Source organism: Myotis brandtii, unplaced genomic scaffold (assembly GCF_000412655.1).
Source record: "Myotis brandtii unplaced genomic scaffold, ASM41265v1 scaffold240, whole genome shotgun sequence".
Lineage (NCBI taxonomy): Eukaryota > Metazoa > Chordata > Mammalia > Chiroptera > Vespertilionidae > Myotis > Myotis brandtii.
Genome location: NW_005359064.1, coordinates 367,958 through 384,193, shown reverse-complemented (window position 1 = coordinate 384,193; position 16,236 = coordinate 367,958). Strand labels below are relative to the sequence as shown.

Below are 16,236 nucleotides of genomic sequence, written 5' to 3'. Positions count from 1 at the left end.
AGCAGCAGTGTAGTACATATAAAATCACCGCAGTGGCACTCTGCATTTGGGGCTTCGTCTGATATCAAGCACTTTGAAGTCTATAATAGCTCAAACTGGGTTATTGTGAATATCACCTTTCTCACTTCCATATCTGACCATTTACCATACTGTTACTTCAGAATATCATGAAGACTAACTGGTATTATGGACCAGTGAACCTTATTTCCCAAAAGGTTACAATGCAAGGGTCCATTATGCCTGAAAATGGAGAAAAAACATATACAGTAGATTTATGTACAACTCATAGAGATGCAGTTTCACAAAACAAAGGTGATTCAGAGAATAAAAATGAGAAAGAAAAGTGGTGAGAGAATAGGGAAAGGAAATACTATATCAGCTAAGGAGTTAAATTAAAAAAAAAGATACCTCCCAAATTTTAAAATATTGCAAAGCAATACCTCTTGCCAGGTCAAAAATGAAATCCCTTGTAATATATACTGTATGAATGCTGATCTCTGTTTATGACATTTATCTTTATAAATTGATTGAGTTTAGTAAGGAGAAAGACTAAAATAGCATTGCCATTATCTTGCTTTTCTTCGTGAAAAGAAATGCCATTTTCAAAATAAATATGAGGTATCTTTTACAGATCTATAATCCTTTCATATTGTGAAATTATATATTTTTAAAGACCAGCCTAGTTTTCTAAATGTCTTGATTAATAAAAGCATGTGGACAAATATATACATTTTTATTGCAAGATATTCAAGCTTATTTCTATTTGTCTTTGGAAAATAAATATTGGGCTACAATATGAATTTGGGTATGTTTATTTATTCAGGGAATTCATAGTAAATTAAATACTGAGGCCATGTTTTGAGGGTCCACTCAGAAGGAATTAATAACATCTCCATATTTTCATAACCTCTGGTCCTCTGAACCTCTCCAGTCTGCAAGTCCATATTTGCAATAGTTGCCATCACCTTAGCCCATTTGCCTTTCTAAACTTGCTTGTCTGTCAAGCTCTCAGTTCTCCCTGCCGCTGGAAGAGATAAATAAATGGCTTTTTTTTTTTTTGGTTTTAAAAGGACTTTTCAGGTAGTTGGGAGTCAGAACCGGGAATATCTTTCCTTTCAGGTTCTGCAGGCTGCATATGTGATCAGGGAAGGTGACAAGTGGATAAAAGACTTCAGAAGAGAACAGAGGACCTCTGGGAGAGAGCTTAATGCTTTTCCAAGAATAAACATTAGGTCATTATTCCACAAGCTGGTTTGCAACCATTTGTTAAGCTGCTATTATATGTAGACTCAAATCCACATTTCTGATTATATGTCCATTTATCTTTATCCAACTATAGCTATAGATGCTCCCCAACAATGAGAGAATGAAACAGATGGATATGGACACAGTGACCTGCACAGAATGGCAAGATCTTTCACCACGGGGTCAACTTTCTAGAGGCGATGTTGCTGAAGTACTGTACTGACTTGAGCTAGCTGAATCTCTCATTGCTTGTTAATGACCAAAAGATATGACCAGATATATTTTCCATTTGTATGAGGCACACTCAAAATTAATGCATAAATCCAAAGGCATTGAATCAAGGACACATTTTAGTGTTCTGGGAAACCTAAGTATTGTTATGATATCAAAACAATGAGAATACCGTTATTCCATTTTCCTACTGGTGGGTAACTTACCAGGTTTTTTCAGGCTATTTTCCACAAGCATATGCTTTTCATTTGCATCAGAAGTTCCCTCATTAAGATGAGCGAGTCCAGCGTTCACGCCAGCTGGTATTGAGCAACCGACCCACTGACTAACTGCATGAGTAAGGCTTCACTCAGGCGGAAAGATAGTTTACTTTTATTTTTTTCTGCTTTTGTGACTTAAGCAGGGAAACAGTGATATACAGCTTATGTTCCTGGTGATTTGAAATTGAAGCACATAACACAGAGAGAAGCCGAGTCTGAGAACAGAGACATACGGTCTGTAAAACATAAAAGGATCAAAGGAAAAATGTCAGCGTGAAGTAGATTGAGAATAAAGAACAGGGCCAAGTGGGAAGAAGAAGAGGCTGTGAAGGAGAGGGGAAGCAACCTGCCTTCAGCAGTGGAAGGTGGAATGGTGGGGGCAGCAGGTGGTATGGAGAAGAGGGAGGCTGAGGACTTAAAGCAATCAAACAGAGGCTTAGGGCAACAACCATTCTTCTATTGTAATAGCCCATTGAGCAAATAGCTCATTGATTTACACTTGCCAAATGAACACCATATATCATATTATAGTAAGGAAGAAAATGTATTAAAACTGAGACTGGATTATGAGATGAAGGGGGAACTATTTAAGATTGTAAAGCTCTAGATAGCTCAGAGAGACAGAGCAGGAATCAGAGTTTCCTGACTGTCACTTTCAGAACTTGTCCACACGAAGTTAAGATGGCTAATGCGTTATCTCATAACAAATGTGGGAAAGTGATTTACCATCTTCAGTTCCTGAGAACAGATGGCCATAGATCATACAGCAAGCATGATGTGGAGGTAAAGTAAGAGGTGCCTGCATAGCTCAGCTTGACACACTAATGGGCACCTCATTTCAAAACTTACTTGAATCCATTCCATTCTCAATACTTCACTACTCCAGTGCATGACATATTGTCCTTTGCTGTTAGCAGGAGTTGGTGGACAGTCTATTAGAATAAAGTCCTAAGCAGCAAAGAAGAAGGAAGAGAAAAAAATATAGAGGAAGCTACTTGCAAAAGTGCATGAAGTTTCCTAGGACTTAGGAATGGTTCCAGGTGTTTAATATTTTTCTTCTTTTCTTGACCTGAATTATATCATTGCCACTATGTTTTTCTTAATGCATATTTTGGAGGAAAACCTGGGAAGTCGATGGTCAAGTGCCTCAACCAGGGATATCTTCCCCACCTTCCAAGGAATACTTGACAATCTCTGAAAACATTTTTGGTTGTCCCACTTGGAAAGTGGTGCTACTATCATCAATTGGGCAGAGGCCAAGGATGCTGCTAAACATCCAAAAATGCTCAGGACTGCCCCCACCACAAAGAATTATCTGGAAAAATATATCAGAAGTGCCAAGGTTGAGAAACACAGTCATAAGAATTCATACATCAGCAAACATTCAGTGAGTGTGTTCAGGGTAGTGTGCCGGGTGCTATGATATAAAGATGAGAGGCACAGAGTCCTTTCCTTTAAGAATTTGCCACTTTCAACAAGAATGACATCATATATGATATAAACATTTGGAGCAAAGAGAGACTATTCCCAGGTGTGCCATCAGAGAAGGCTTTGGGCAATGGCAATGTTTAAATGTGAGAGGAAGGGATGCACTCTCTGAAGGAGTGAAAGAAAGGAGCAACTAGGCAGAACAGGAGCAAACCCAAGGATGGGAACAGAGGTAACTGGAGTGGAAAGAGTGTTGGAAGCACAGTTGGGGCCAGACCTCATACAGTCAGGCTGAGAAGGTTTTGTTGCTGCTTGTTCCTCTGTCTATTTGTTGTTATTGCATCTTTCAATAAAGGGAATCCATTAAGGCAGCGGTTCTCAACCTGTGGGTCTCGACCCCTTTGGCGGTCGAATGACCCTTTCACAGGGGTCGCCTAAGACCATCCTGCATATCAGATATTAACATTACGATTCATAACAGTAGCAACATTACAGTTATGAAGTAGCAACGAAAATAATTTTATGGTTGGGTCACAACATGAGGAACTGTATTTAAAGGGCCAGAAGGTTGAGAACCACTGCATTAAGGGTTTTGTAACAGGAATGTGCCATGATCAGAGACCTGAAATTGGAAGATTTTATAGCAAAAGTGTGTGAGTGGCGACCTGCAAAAACCACCGTGTCTTCACTGCTCCTGGCACCAGTCTGCTCCTAGTGAAAAACTGAGCGCATGCTCTGTTCACGGCCTTGCCTCTGACAATCCTCCCTAACCTGCTCTGTCAACCTCCAGCTGCCTTTCCCACACACACTGATCTTGCTGCTTATCTCCCATGGCCTTCCTTCTTCACTGTTAGCATTTCATTTTTATTACTATTTTTTTTAGCCATGATCCTACATCCTCCTAATGACAGAATATGTTTCAATACCCAAATGGTTCTCATGCATTCACATTAGACTCACTTGGGAGATGGTGGGGGTGGGGAGACGGGAGGGAGGGAGGGACTACCAAGGGATGATGAATATGTTAACATGGTGATAGTTTTATGGTGCGTGCATTTATCAAAACTGACCAAATTGTATATTATAAATAGATGCAATTTACTGTTAGTCAATTTTATATCAACAAAGCTGTTTTTTAAAAGAATCAACTGGAGGGCTTGAGATTTTTGCATTTCTAAGGCTCTTTGAGAAACACTGTTCTATACCAACCTTGGCTAAACCAATTTCCTTCCCATTTCTGCATGATTTCCAGATTTTTTTTGGTCAGGATCCCTTTTGAAGGGCTATTGGGCACATGCTGACCTTACTTCATCAACTGCTCTTTATCTTTGCTCATTGCAGCCTGGCTTCTGTCATCTACCACTCTAACAAAATTGCTGCTTCAAGGATCACAGATGATAATGATAATCAGCGTTTATATAGTTCTTACCTGCCAGTTTTGTTCTAAATACTTTACATGTATATTAACTCATAAATCCTCAGAACAAGCCAATGAGATAGATATGATTAAATTTTTCACTCTAAATTGAGAAAACTAAAGGACAGGATGGTTTACCAATGGACCAGATTACATAGCTAGTTAGCGATGAAGTCAGGACTTGAATTAGGGCAGTTTGTCTCCAGAATCATGTTCTTAACCCCTGCTTGTCTTAATTATACTATTAATGGCTTCTTTTAACTTGACCATTGAGAAAGGGAAAAGAGCAGGTGCTGATATGCTGAATGAAGCTGGCCTGGCACTCATGGCTAGGTCATCCTATTCTTCCATTAAATGTAAACAGCTCCAGAGAACAACCTCAGCCAAGGCTGCCCTTAGACCATGGTAAATGAGCCAAGGTAAGACCACTTCACAATTTTGTCTAAGAATAGACAATTTTACCCTCTTTTTAATTCTCCCTCCCTGTAGATAAGATTTACTGAGATACCCAGTCATAGAACTTGTCCCTGCTCCCTGACAGAAACCACTTCACAGTGAGCCTCTGCTTCCTTAGGCTCCCCCAAAACCACTCAACCAAAGCCCAGACCTTACTGTCGGTTCCAATGCCACCTTACTACACACCCTGAGCTTCCCTGTGGTGTGTGCCTTCACACCTGCAACAAGCAATATGCCCAACTTGTTCAACTACTAGTAGGTTTCTTCAGGCTTTGGCTGGAGTACGTTGACATCTCTATGTCATGTTTGAATTCCCACTCCTTGAAATCCTCTTCATTAGCTTTTAGATGCCATTCATTGTGTCCTCATTCTCCTCTGTATTTTTATGATTTCTACCTCTTGATATCCATGTCCTTGTGTAATTCTTTCTTCTGGAGTGTGGGCTGAATCTAACAACTTCCTTCAAATGAATAGAACACACACAAAAAAAAATTTAGAATATCTCCTATGAGATTAGGTTACAAAAAATATGCTAGCTTTTTATCTTACTTGGCTTTTCTTGCTCTATCTTTCACTCACTCTGATGGAGCCAGGTGCCGTGTTGTGAGTGGCTCTGTGGAGAAGCCCACGGGATGTGGGCTTCACATAGAGAAACCCAAAGAAGGGTGTCATGGATCTAAGGTTGGCCTCCAAACAATAAACAGCGAGGATCTGAGTCCTGCCAACAACTGCTTGGGTTACTTTGGAATTGCATCCCCACCTAGTCAGCCCCAAGAGGACTGCCATCCTGGCTGCCTTCTTGATTGCAGCCTCAGGGAGACTTTGAAGAGAACCATCTAGCTAAGCCATGCTGGATTCCTCACCCACAGAAACTATAAGGTAGTAAATTTTTATTATTTGAAGTCTTTAAATTTTGGGATAATTTGCTACACAGCCATAGATAGCTGTTGTAGACTCCCATAATAGAAAGATGAATTATTCTACAGCATAGAACACATTATGTCTCTGGCATAGAATCTTTCATGGCTGACCACTGCCTCCAGGATAAAGGTTCCCAGTCCAGCCTAAGCTTTAACATATCCTTTGCTTTAGCCACAATAAACTGCTCATATGTCCCAGAACATACCAAGGCACTTTAGTTTCCTTTCCCTAGAGTGTTACATGTTTTTGGAAGTCTCCTTAAGAGCACCCATTGCCCAGCTGGTGCAGCTCAGTGGTTGAGCATCGATCTATGAATCTCGAGGTCACGATTTGATTCCCAGTCAGGGCACATGGCTGCGTTGTGGGCTTGATCCCCAGTGGGGGGCATGCTGGAGGCAGCTGATAAAGGATTCTCTCTCATTGTTGATGTTTCTATCTCTCTCTTCCTCTCCCTTCCTTAGAATCTTTCATGGCTGACCACTGCCTCCAGGATAAAGGTTCCCAGTCCAGCCTAAGCTTTAACATATCCTTTGCTTTAGCCACAATAAACTGCTCATATGTCCCAGAACATACCAAGGCACTTTAGTTTCCTTTCCCTAGAGTGTTACATGTTTTTGGAAGTCTCCTTAAGAGCACCCATTGCCCAGCTGGTGCAGCTCAGTGGTTGAGCATCGATCTATGAATCTCGAGGTCACGATTTGATTCCCAGTCAGGGCACATGGCTGCGTTGTGGGCTTGATCCCCAGTGGGGGGCATGCTGGAGGCAGCTGATAAAGGATTCTCTCTCATTGTTGATGTTTCTATCTCTCTCTTCCTCTCCCTTCCTCTCTGAAATCAATAAAAATGTATTTTTTAAAAAAGATCACCCATTTTGGAATTAATCATTTTTTCTCTGGTGTTTCAAGGCCCACAGAAATAGGTAGAAATGAAGGCAGGAAAAGTAGAGAAAGCACATAGAAGCGAGGAAGTAAAGAAAAGTAAGTGTAATAACACAAGAGACAGCAGCTGGAAAAATGATCATGGAAATTCATCAGCTTCAAAGAGAATGGACTGTGCACTGCAGCAAAATGCAGACTTGCTCATGATGGAACACATTTTTTTTGTAAGTGAATCAGTCTGGTTCTCAGGTTGGGAGTTACATTTGTAGCTAGGGGGGAATGTTGGTAGAAACCTTAGGTGAAACCTTGCTGTTGCTATTTTTGGCCAATCAACATAAGCAGCCTGAGGCATAAGCAGATGCCTAGGGCCCGGCTCCTGTGGGTGCCCATCATGCAATAGCCTCTGGGTACATTTACAAAAATTATTTTTAGATGTCATTTCTGGCTCTCAGAACTTTTGGTTATCAGAGTTACTTCACTCTCCACCCTTAAATTAGGTTTTTTTCCCTGTGGAATGTCAGGGATTCTATGATGAAACAAGATCAACTTGGCTCAGACTTGCTATTAAATCTTCTATTGAGAATCTTGTTTTTATTTTTCCTGTTAGGGTAGCCATTTGGTCTAAGAGAGTTTAGAAGGAGAAATCTTTGCTAAAGGCAGCAAAGCTGAGAAATATTTAACAGAATGCAAATCCAGTAGGCAGCTCTTGGATTGAAAGAAAAGGAATGGAGGCTATTCTACTCTTATGAAAAGGGGATGTATTAAAATGCAGTCATTAACTGGTGGAGTGTTCCAGAATAGGAAGTTACCTACAGGGAATTTGGGTTAAGTTTCTCTGGGGTATAACAAACCTGTACATCCTCATGAGAAGCCAGAAAAGAGGAGAATTTGAAGTAGTGGAGCATGGATCTTAGCAGAGTAGGACTGACTTGGGAGAAAAAATGCCTTCCCCCGTCTTTATTCTGACGGGAGGTGAGAAAGGGTGCCTGTGGCGGAGACAGGAAGAAGTTGCTAGCTGTGGGAAAGCAGTCCCGCCGCGGCTACCCGGGGGCCATGTGTTACTTATTTATCCAGCTAGAGTTTCAAACAAGTTAAAAGTCCAGGTGAATTTAAAAGAAGCACTCTAACCACTGTTTAGAGCTGCAGGTAGTTGATTAGAAGGATAATAAATTGAAGGAGAACAAATTACACAGTGTATCTTGCTGTCACTGAACCATGGAGTTCTTAGGACTCCAAAGAGACCTTAGCACTAATAATAGGATTTCTTACTTGGATTGTCTAAGGTCATAAAGAGACTTTTTAGCATGAAAACTATGCAAGTATTTTTTTCTGGTTAATGATTTTCTAGAATTAATATGTGTAATCCAGAGCTGTCATTTTATCATTTACTAGAGACCCGGTGCATGAAATTCATACATGGGAGGGAGTCTGGCCTGCACCCTCTCCAATCTGGGACCCCTCGGAGGATGTCCAACTGCCTCTCGCAATCAGGGACCACTGGTTCCTAACCGCTCACCTGCCTGCCTGATTGCCCCTAACTGCCTCTGCCTGGCCCCGCACCTGGGACCCAGGATTCCCTCCTCCGGCTGGTTGCAGGCACCTGGGACCCGGGACCCAGGCTTCCCTCCCTCTGGTCGGCTGCAGGCATCCAGGACCCGGGCCGACTTCATCCGGGCTGGCCACAGCCGCACAGGACCGTGGGCAGGTGGCTTCACCTGGGCCACAGCCTCAGGCACCCAGGACCTCGGAGTGGGCAGCTTGTTCCTTTCCTGGGTTGCAGGCGCAGGTGCTGGTGCCTGGGACCGTGGGGCAAGTGGCTTGTCCCTCTCCCGGGCCACAGCCTGGCTGGTCCCCATTTCTCTCTTGTGAGCTCATTTATGCCTGGCTGGTCCCCATCTCTCTCTCCCCAGTGTTGAGTGTCTGAGCCATTATAGCATGACAGTGTAAGGGAGTGATGCCATTTGCATATTAGTTCTTTATTATATAGGATGAGCTTGTCTGTTTCCCTGCTGCCTCTCTCTCTCTCTCTCTCTCTCTCTCTCTCTCTCTCTCTCTCTCTTTCTCTCTCCCTCCTCCCCCTCCTCCTCCTTCTTCTTCTCCTTCTCCTTCTCTTTCTTCTCCTTATTCTTCTTCCCTCCCCTTCCTTTATATTCCAGAAATAACTTTAGGAATCAAGCAGTGACTGCACTCAAAGACCTGCCCCAGACCAGATGCTGGCAAGACTAATCCCCAGAGATATTCACTGCTGCATGTCCCCTGCATTAGCCAAGGGCAAACCCATCTTCCAAGGTCTTCAGCTGCTGTAAGCTCCTCTAGCGGCCTCAGCACCTCCACTCACATGGATTTCCCCCAACCTGGAGGGTCCAGCTCATTAAGCTTCTCACCACCCAGGTTGCCTCAGTTACCATTAGAGGTCCAAGCCTCAAGATTATCACTGTTGTCCAGGTTGTCCCAAATATATCCTAATCTCATCATCCACCCTTCTCTATCCTCTCAAATAATTCCAGAAGGTCCCTTTGATATTTATAGACCTTTATCAGCAGAGACCCAATGTATCTTTAACCTCTTGCTGGAACATTCCATTCCCCTTCTTGCATCTAACTCAGAAGTCGGAAAACATTTTGTGTGTAGGGCTAAGTAGCATATATTTTACACATTGTGGGCAATATACTAGTAGTCTCTGTTCCAGCTACTTAACTTTCCCATGCTGGCACACAAGCAGCCATAGAAATAAGTGAGCATAGCTAGTTCCAGTAAAACCTTATTTATATGATCAAGGGCCAGACTTGGCCGAGGGGTAGTAGTAGTTTTCTGATCCATGTTTTCATAGAAAGCTGGCTCCCCACATGGGAATTCACTTTCCTCTGGCTTCCGGTGAAGGCTGTTTATTCCCTCTTCAGCTTTCCAGGTCAGGACTGTTGATTGCCAGTCTCTCTGTGATGCCTTATTCTTTGATGACTTGAACACTTGACTCACTTCACTCTCAATTCTGCCACCATTCTTGGGGACTTCAGAATTTAATAACTGGCTCATCCAATACTCCAATCTCTCAGTTCCTTATTTCTTTTTTCATAGCCAATAGTCTCTCATTCCACCTCACCTCAGCCATCTATTCACAAAGCCATACCCCAAACATTGTTATCTCTAAGGACATTTTCAGGATCTCAATTTCAAATATCTCCTGTTCAACTCTGGCTAAATCCAAAATATCAGCCAGTAGATTGCCTTTTAACTTTGTTGATGGCTCCTCTGCTGTGTCTTTTTCGTTTTATGTAGCCCCACTTGTTTATTTTTGCTTTTGTTGTCTTTGTTTCTGGTGTCAAATCCAAAAAGTCATTGACAAGAGTATTTTCTTCTAGGAGTTTTATGATCTCAGGTCATATGTTCAAGTTTTTAATATATTTTATTCTTCTGTATGGTATAAGATGGTTCACTTTCATTATTTTGCATGTGGCTATTCATTTTACAAACACCATTTATTGAAGGAATTGTCCTTTCCCCATTGTATATTCTTGGCATTTGTGTCCTAAGTTAATTGACCAGCCTCCTATTTTTGTTCAGTAGGGCTGAGCTTCAGGTGTCTGGAGCAGTAACCAACTCAATAACGCACATTATAGTGACTTTTACCCTCCCATCTCTTCCATGTTTCCTCCCTTACCTCTGCTTCTGAGGGTCATCTCCAAAGTAAACTACTGTGTCCAAATCCAGTCTAAGCAACCCACGCCCCTGCCAGCAGTGTGTGCTGTCCAGCTGATCCCTGTGGTAAGGAGCTTATGATACACGAATCTGCACTAAAGGAGGGAGGCCTACAGCCCCTGAGTCTGTAAAGGAAGGTCAGGCAAGTACCCCAAGGGCAAATCACAGGGCTCTGCCTTCACTAAGTTCTAATCACTTCCTTGTTTCTAAGAAAAAATAATCATGACCCTTTTCTCAGGTGGTAATTTCAAATGTAGCTGCTTGTGTTAGGTACACAAGCACCTACATTTAGGTACACCAAGCCTAGTCAAGAATTCAGAACTATAGCTCCAGCCTAGAAAATTTAAGAAAAATTCTATATTGATTAGAGTTTAAAACTTCTCCCTCCTGACTAGAATTAAAAACGTATCCCCACCAACCTCTCTAGTCCTACCTCAGATAGACTGTTTTTCATAATCACTATCTTTAAATCGTTTTGACTTGAATTTGATGTAAATAAGGCACCTCATATTTATGCATTGGTTTGTTCTTTCATGCCCAAGTTCCCGTTTCATTTACATGATTTCAACTTGGAATGTGCAGTTTCTGAAAGACAGGAAATAAGATTGTGCACATCTCTTTGATATGCAGTTAGGTGATCTATATCTGTATCTATATATCTAATCTATATCTATATCTATCTGTCTACTACCTACCTATCTATATTGCTAATGGTAACAGTGTTTCCTCACTTGAGAATGAACGTTTCTTTTGCTCATGCAGTTATGACTATGGCTAGATATATCATGAATGGAAAAGAATTATTTTTAAATTATATGTGTTTTTTCTTATATAAATCAGTTCAGAACTATCATTTTGACAAATGTCCTCAAGTATGAACAGACCTAATTTTCCAAAGGTCAGCATGTGGTGGAAAGAGGAATGACATGAGGGACATTTGGTGAGTGGCTTCCCAGGCTTGAGTGGGAAAATGGAGCACATCATATACTGTGATGACGCTGGGGTGCCCGTCTTCCTACACTTCATCCCAGCTCAGATACTATAAAAAATGTCAACTTTTATTAGATTTCTAATGGATTGTTATTAGTTCTAGCAACGCAGTGTCCCTTCTCATGATCTTTCTTTCAAAGAGTGTTTATTTCCTTTCTAATTGTGCTTTCTTGTAAGAATGAAAGCAGTGGTTCACAGAGCAGTGTATCTCCTGACCAAATGAAATCAATAAAGAATCAGAAGATTTCCCTAGGCATTCCAATAGCTACCCAACTAAAACAACCCCTTCTGATATCTGACAATGGTTGCACAAATTATGAGCATAATCCTCTATTCTAGCTCTGAGTTTGTTCTAATGTCTTTGAGATGTCATGCTGATGTGTGAGAAGTGAGAATAGCACCGGGAATCATATATAGATGGTTCTTTTGTCCACTTGCAAGCCCTGATTCTCTGAACTAAAAATGCTATACAGCTATCAGTGTTTTCTTTATTATGCAACACCCTTAATTGGGGTAATTAAAAGACAACTATAAAAAGTACTATTTGTGCCTGCTTTTTCTTTTCTAATTTAATGATACAGATTAATTGCCTAGCAGCCATATATGTATAATAAATATTAGGTTCATTTATTAATTATATAAGAATGTTTTATTTGGCTTTTCTTAGTTTTGGCTGATACATTTAAAAAAGAACAAAGATAAGGTCAATAAAACAAGGCACTATATTTTATTATAAATATCAAGTCAAACTAATGAATTGAGTTTTTCTGACTGTACAAATGAAAAAATTTTATTAGAGATGAGGAGCTCTGTAGCTTTGCTGAGATTAGGTCATATTTGCACTGGATAGAAGAACACCTAAGTGGAGCCTGGGCCTGGGAAAATAACAGAAACTCCTTAGTAGTAGATGTTTTAAAGGATGGATGAATGAGGAAGGAGAGCCTGCATGAGACTGAGAGATGGGTGACAAAGTTTTGTAGTGATTTGATTTGGCCACTTCAGAGATATTTCTTGAGTTACCCTGGAATGAATGGTTTAGAGGGCTCTGTGCTTTGAGGCCATTGGCAATTAGGAAGATACTACACAGCAGATGGCTTATTGTCTTATTATTGTGTTAAAGGGACATGCATTTAGCATGCTGTTAAAATGAAATCTAAGTCATCATTAAAGGAAACAGACTGATTTTATTTTTCCAATTTGGAAAACACAAATAATATGCATAATATTTTTCTATTGTATTCCTCATCTTTTTAAAGGGTGAAATAAAATTCAAGCAAGCAAGAGTTCAGACATCAGCACTAACTTTCTCCCAAGCCATCACAGCACACTTGAAGATATTTAATGTGTAGTCCAACCATTCTGTTACTTGCAGCTTTAGTAACGTTGGTTCATGAATTCAAAGTGTCTATTTTTTGGGAATCACTTTGGTCAAAAGTTCAGTTCCTTAAAGAGTAATTCTCAGTATCAATTTCAAATTCTTATTGTTCTCTTTGCTTTCCCTAGTGAAATAAATGTGGCTTAAAGTGCATACATCCTCCTAATCACATGTCAAAATTATAAAAATTATTTTATTAAAAGGTGAGAAACAGATTTTCAATAAGTAAATATTAAATAAAACATTTACATGGCAGTTGTTAATAACCTCTGAATTTTTGTTTGTAAAAGATAATATGGATAGTTAATTAGGTTGTGGTCCCCTCCATCTCTGTTTCTGGTTCCATTACCTCCAACACTCCTGACTAAACCATTAGGAGTTTAAAAGTGATTTATAAACCTTTATAGTGAATCTTACATATTTGAGGTTTGATTATTTGGTGAGGAACGTTAAGTATTCACCATATTATTATGACTAAAACTCATCTTGAAAGGCAGCCCTTTGCTACATTAATCCTAGTTCCATCAGGTGTTACTAAGCTTCAGCTACCACATTCATTGTGCTTCAGGGAACTGCAGACTATGGGGCATGCCAGGTGAGCTAAGAAAAATGTTTACATTTTTAAATGGTTTTAAAAAATCCAAAGTATAATATTTTGTGAGACCCAAAAATTATATAAAATTCAAATTTCAGTGTCAGCAAATAAAGTTTTATTGGAACATAGCCATGCTCATCCATTTATTGTCTATGGCTGCTTTTATGCTGGTAGAGTAGTTGCAACAAAGACTGTATGACCCACAATGCTTGAAGTGTTTATTATCCGGATCTTTCCAAAAGGAGTTTGACAACTTCTGCTCTATTCTGTTAGCTTGTTTCAGGGGGATAACTCTGCCCACTTCCATTCATTTGCTGGCTCCTAGCATTAGTTACCTTTGAGCCTGACCTGACTCCTAACACTCTGTGAAGTTTCTGTTCATATTAAAAGTCCACACTGTGTTTTCCTCTTCTTAACACCAAAGAGTCATCCCAAAACTGATGGGCTACAAGATGGGACTTGTAGTAGCCAGCCTTTAAAGATGGTCCCGACGATCCTGGTATTAGCACAACTGCGTGATCCCCTTTCACATTGTCCTAGGTTCGGGTGTGTGACCAGAAGAACATGGTGGAGCTGACTGAGTGTCATTTCTGAGATTACATTATTAAAGACACTGTTATTTCATTTTGATCTATTTCTTGCCCTCTCACTCTTAGATCACTTGGCTTGGGAAAATCATGTTATGAGCACCTCTAAGGAAAAGCCTATGTGGAGAGAAAATCTCCTGTCATTGCCATGTAAATGAACTTGGAAGTGGATCCACCAGCCCTAATCAAGAATTCAGAAAGCTAGCCCCAGCCAAGAGTTTGATTACAACCTCATGAGATACCCTGAGCCAGACCACCCAGCTAAGTCATTCCCAGCTCCCTGACCCTTACTTAGAAAGCATATGAAAAAAATAAATGTTTGTTGTTTTAAGCAGCTAACTTTGGAGGAATTTGCTGTGCAGCAATAGATAACCAATATGAAACTGAAAAAGCTTCATGTTGTCCACCATGGCACTACCTTTTCCCCACTCTTATATTTAGTCTATTTATGGTCTTTTTTAAAAAAAAATGTGAATTTCTTCTCTTTTCTGGCTGTGCCTCATTGGTGGAACTTTATTTTTTAAAAAAATTTTCTTAACTTTGTACTTCTGCTTTTTTCTCAAACTAGAATTCAGCCTCTCCCTTTGGCAGTTGCCCTTCCAGGGACTTTGTAGTTTAGTGCATATTCCTTGGTTCTCTGTGCTTGCAGAATAGGAATGATTTCTCTGTTGTTAATGTCAAGGTCTCTCAACCAGTATTTTAAATAGAAAAATAAGGAGGAAAAAACCCCAGTAAAAAATACTTGCTATATTTTCTTGGAATAGTCCTGCTAAGATCACCATCTTACTTTTGGCCTCTCATTTGAAGAAAATAAAGGATATAAAAGAATTTAGAAGCAGGGAGAAAATTTATAAATGGCACAATCTGACTACCTGATTTATACATGATAAAATGAGGCCCCTGAGGTTATGAGATGTTCCCAAGGTCACTCAGCTAGTTACGGGGGTCCTTTAATGCCATGAAAGACCATTTAAATGTAAAGGTCTGTGAAGGGTAATTGAAGCTAAATTGGGCTTTTGTGGGGGAGGAGGAGGTGGCTTGCTGAGGATACCTGTCAAGCTCTCTGCCTGGGTGAGCCTGGTTCAATTACCAGACTGGACACTGAATACAATGGGCCATTGGCATGACTCAAGACGGCTGGGTCACAAAGTAGCTGCTAGATCTGAGCATCTTATGTCTTAAGGAGACAGACGCATCTTCTTTCTACTGATTATTAATGTATTTTGATTCGATCTGTATTTCTTCTATTGTTATATAAACATAGAAAATAAGCCCCAGTTGAGTTTTGGGGGTAGGGAATCAAAACAGGTTGACAGAATGCCTAGGAACTGGGCTGAAAGTGTACACAGTGAAAGGGTCGGACAGGAAATCGGTGAAGGAGGGGAAGGGTTAGTGTTTTACTTTGTGTATGCCCATGTTTTTGAATGTTTTACAATAGGAATGTGTTTGGCATTTCTTGTATAATTTCGCAAGGTTTTATAAATTTGTTCCAAAAAAGTAGCCCCCCAGGTCATAATCATTTTAGAAATTGAATTTGAAAGTAGAATTTGCCATTGTGTGTCAGCATGTACACAACTCAAACAGTTGTCCCCGTCCAACAAATAAGCACAAGTGGATTATAAGCAAGACAAAGATTAGAAATCAAGACGCCTGCCGTGATAGGAGCGAACGTCACAGGCAAGAGATTCCAACACAGCTGATCCCATGAGAAGAAATGGGGCTAAGTTATGGCTTTAGGAGTTTGAATGAACTGAAATAAAGAGCTTCTTTATGGTAGAGCTATTCATAGTAGGGAGGAAATTTAGTAACAAATTATCATTCAAACTGAGTGTCTTTTCCTTCGATATTTTACAAATGGAATTAAAAAGCATTTGTTTCTGCTCTGGCCAATTAGGCTCAGTGGATAGAGCACTGGCCTGTGAAACGGAGGGTCTGGGTTGGATTCCAGTCAAGGGCGTGTACCTGGGTTGCAGGCTCCTCCCTGGCATGGCCCTGGTTGGGGCTCCTGCAGAAGGCAACCAATCAATGTATTTCTCTCACATAGATGTTTCTGTCTTTCCCTATCTCTTCCACTATCTCTAAAAATCAATGGAAAAATATCCTCAGGTGAGGAATTAAAAAAAAACACAACTTTAAATAAAAAGTACTTGTTTCTGA

General features: G+C 40.4%; 1 pseudogene; it reads left to right on the top strand.

Moving 5' to 3' along the window:
* Positions 1-2,417: 2,417 nt before the first annotated feature.
* The window catches only part of LOC102256491, a 54,552-nt pseudogene continuing 40,733 nt past the window's right edge, over positions 2,418-16,236 (top strand).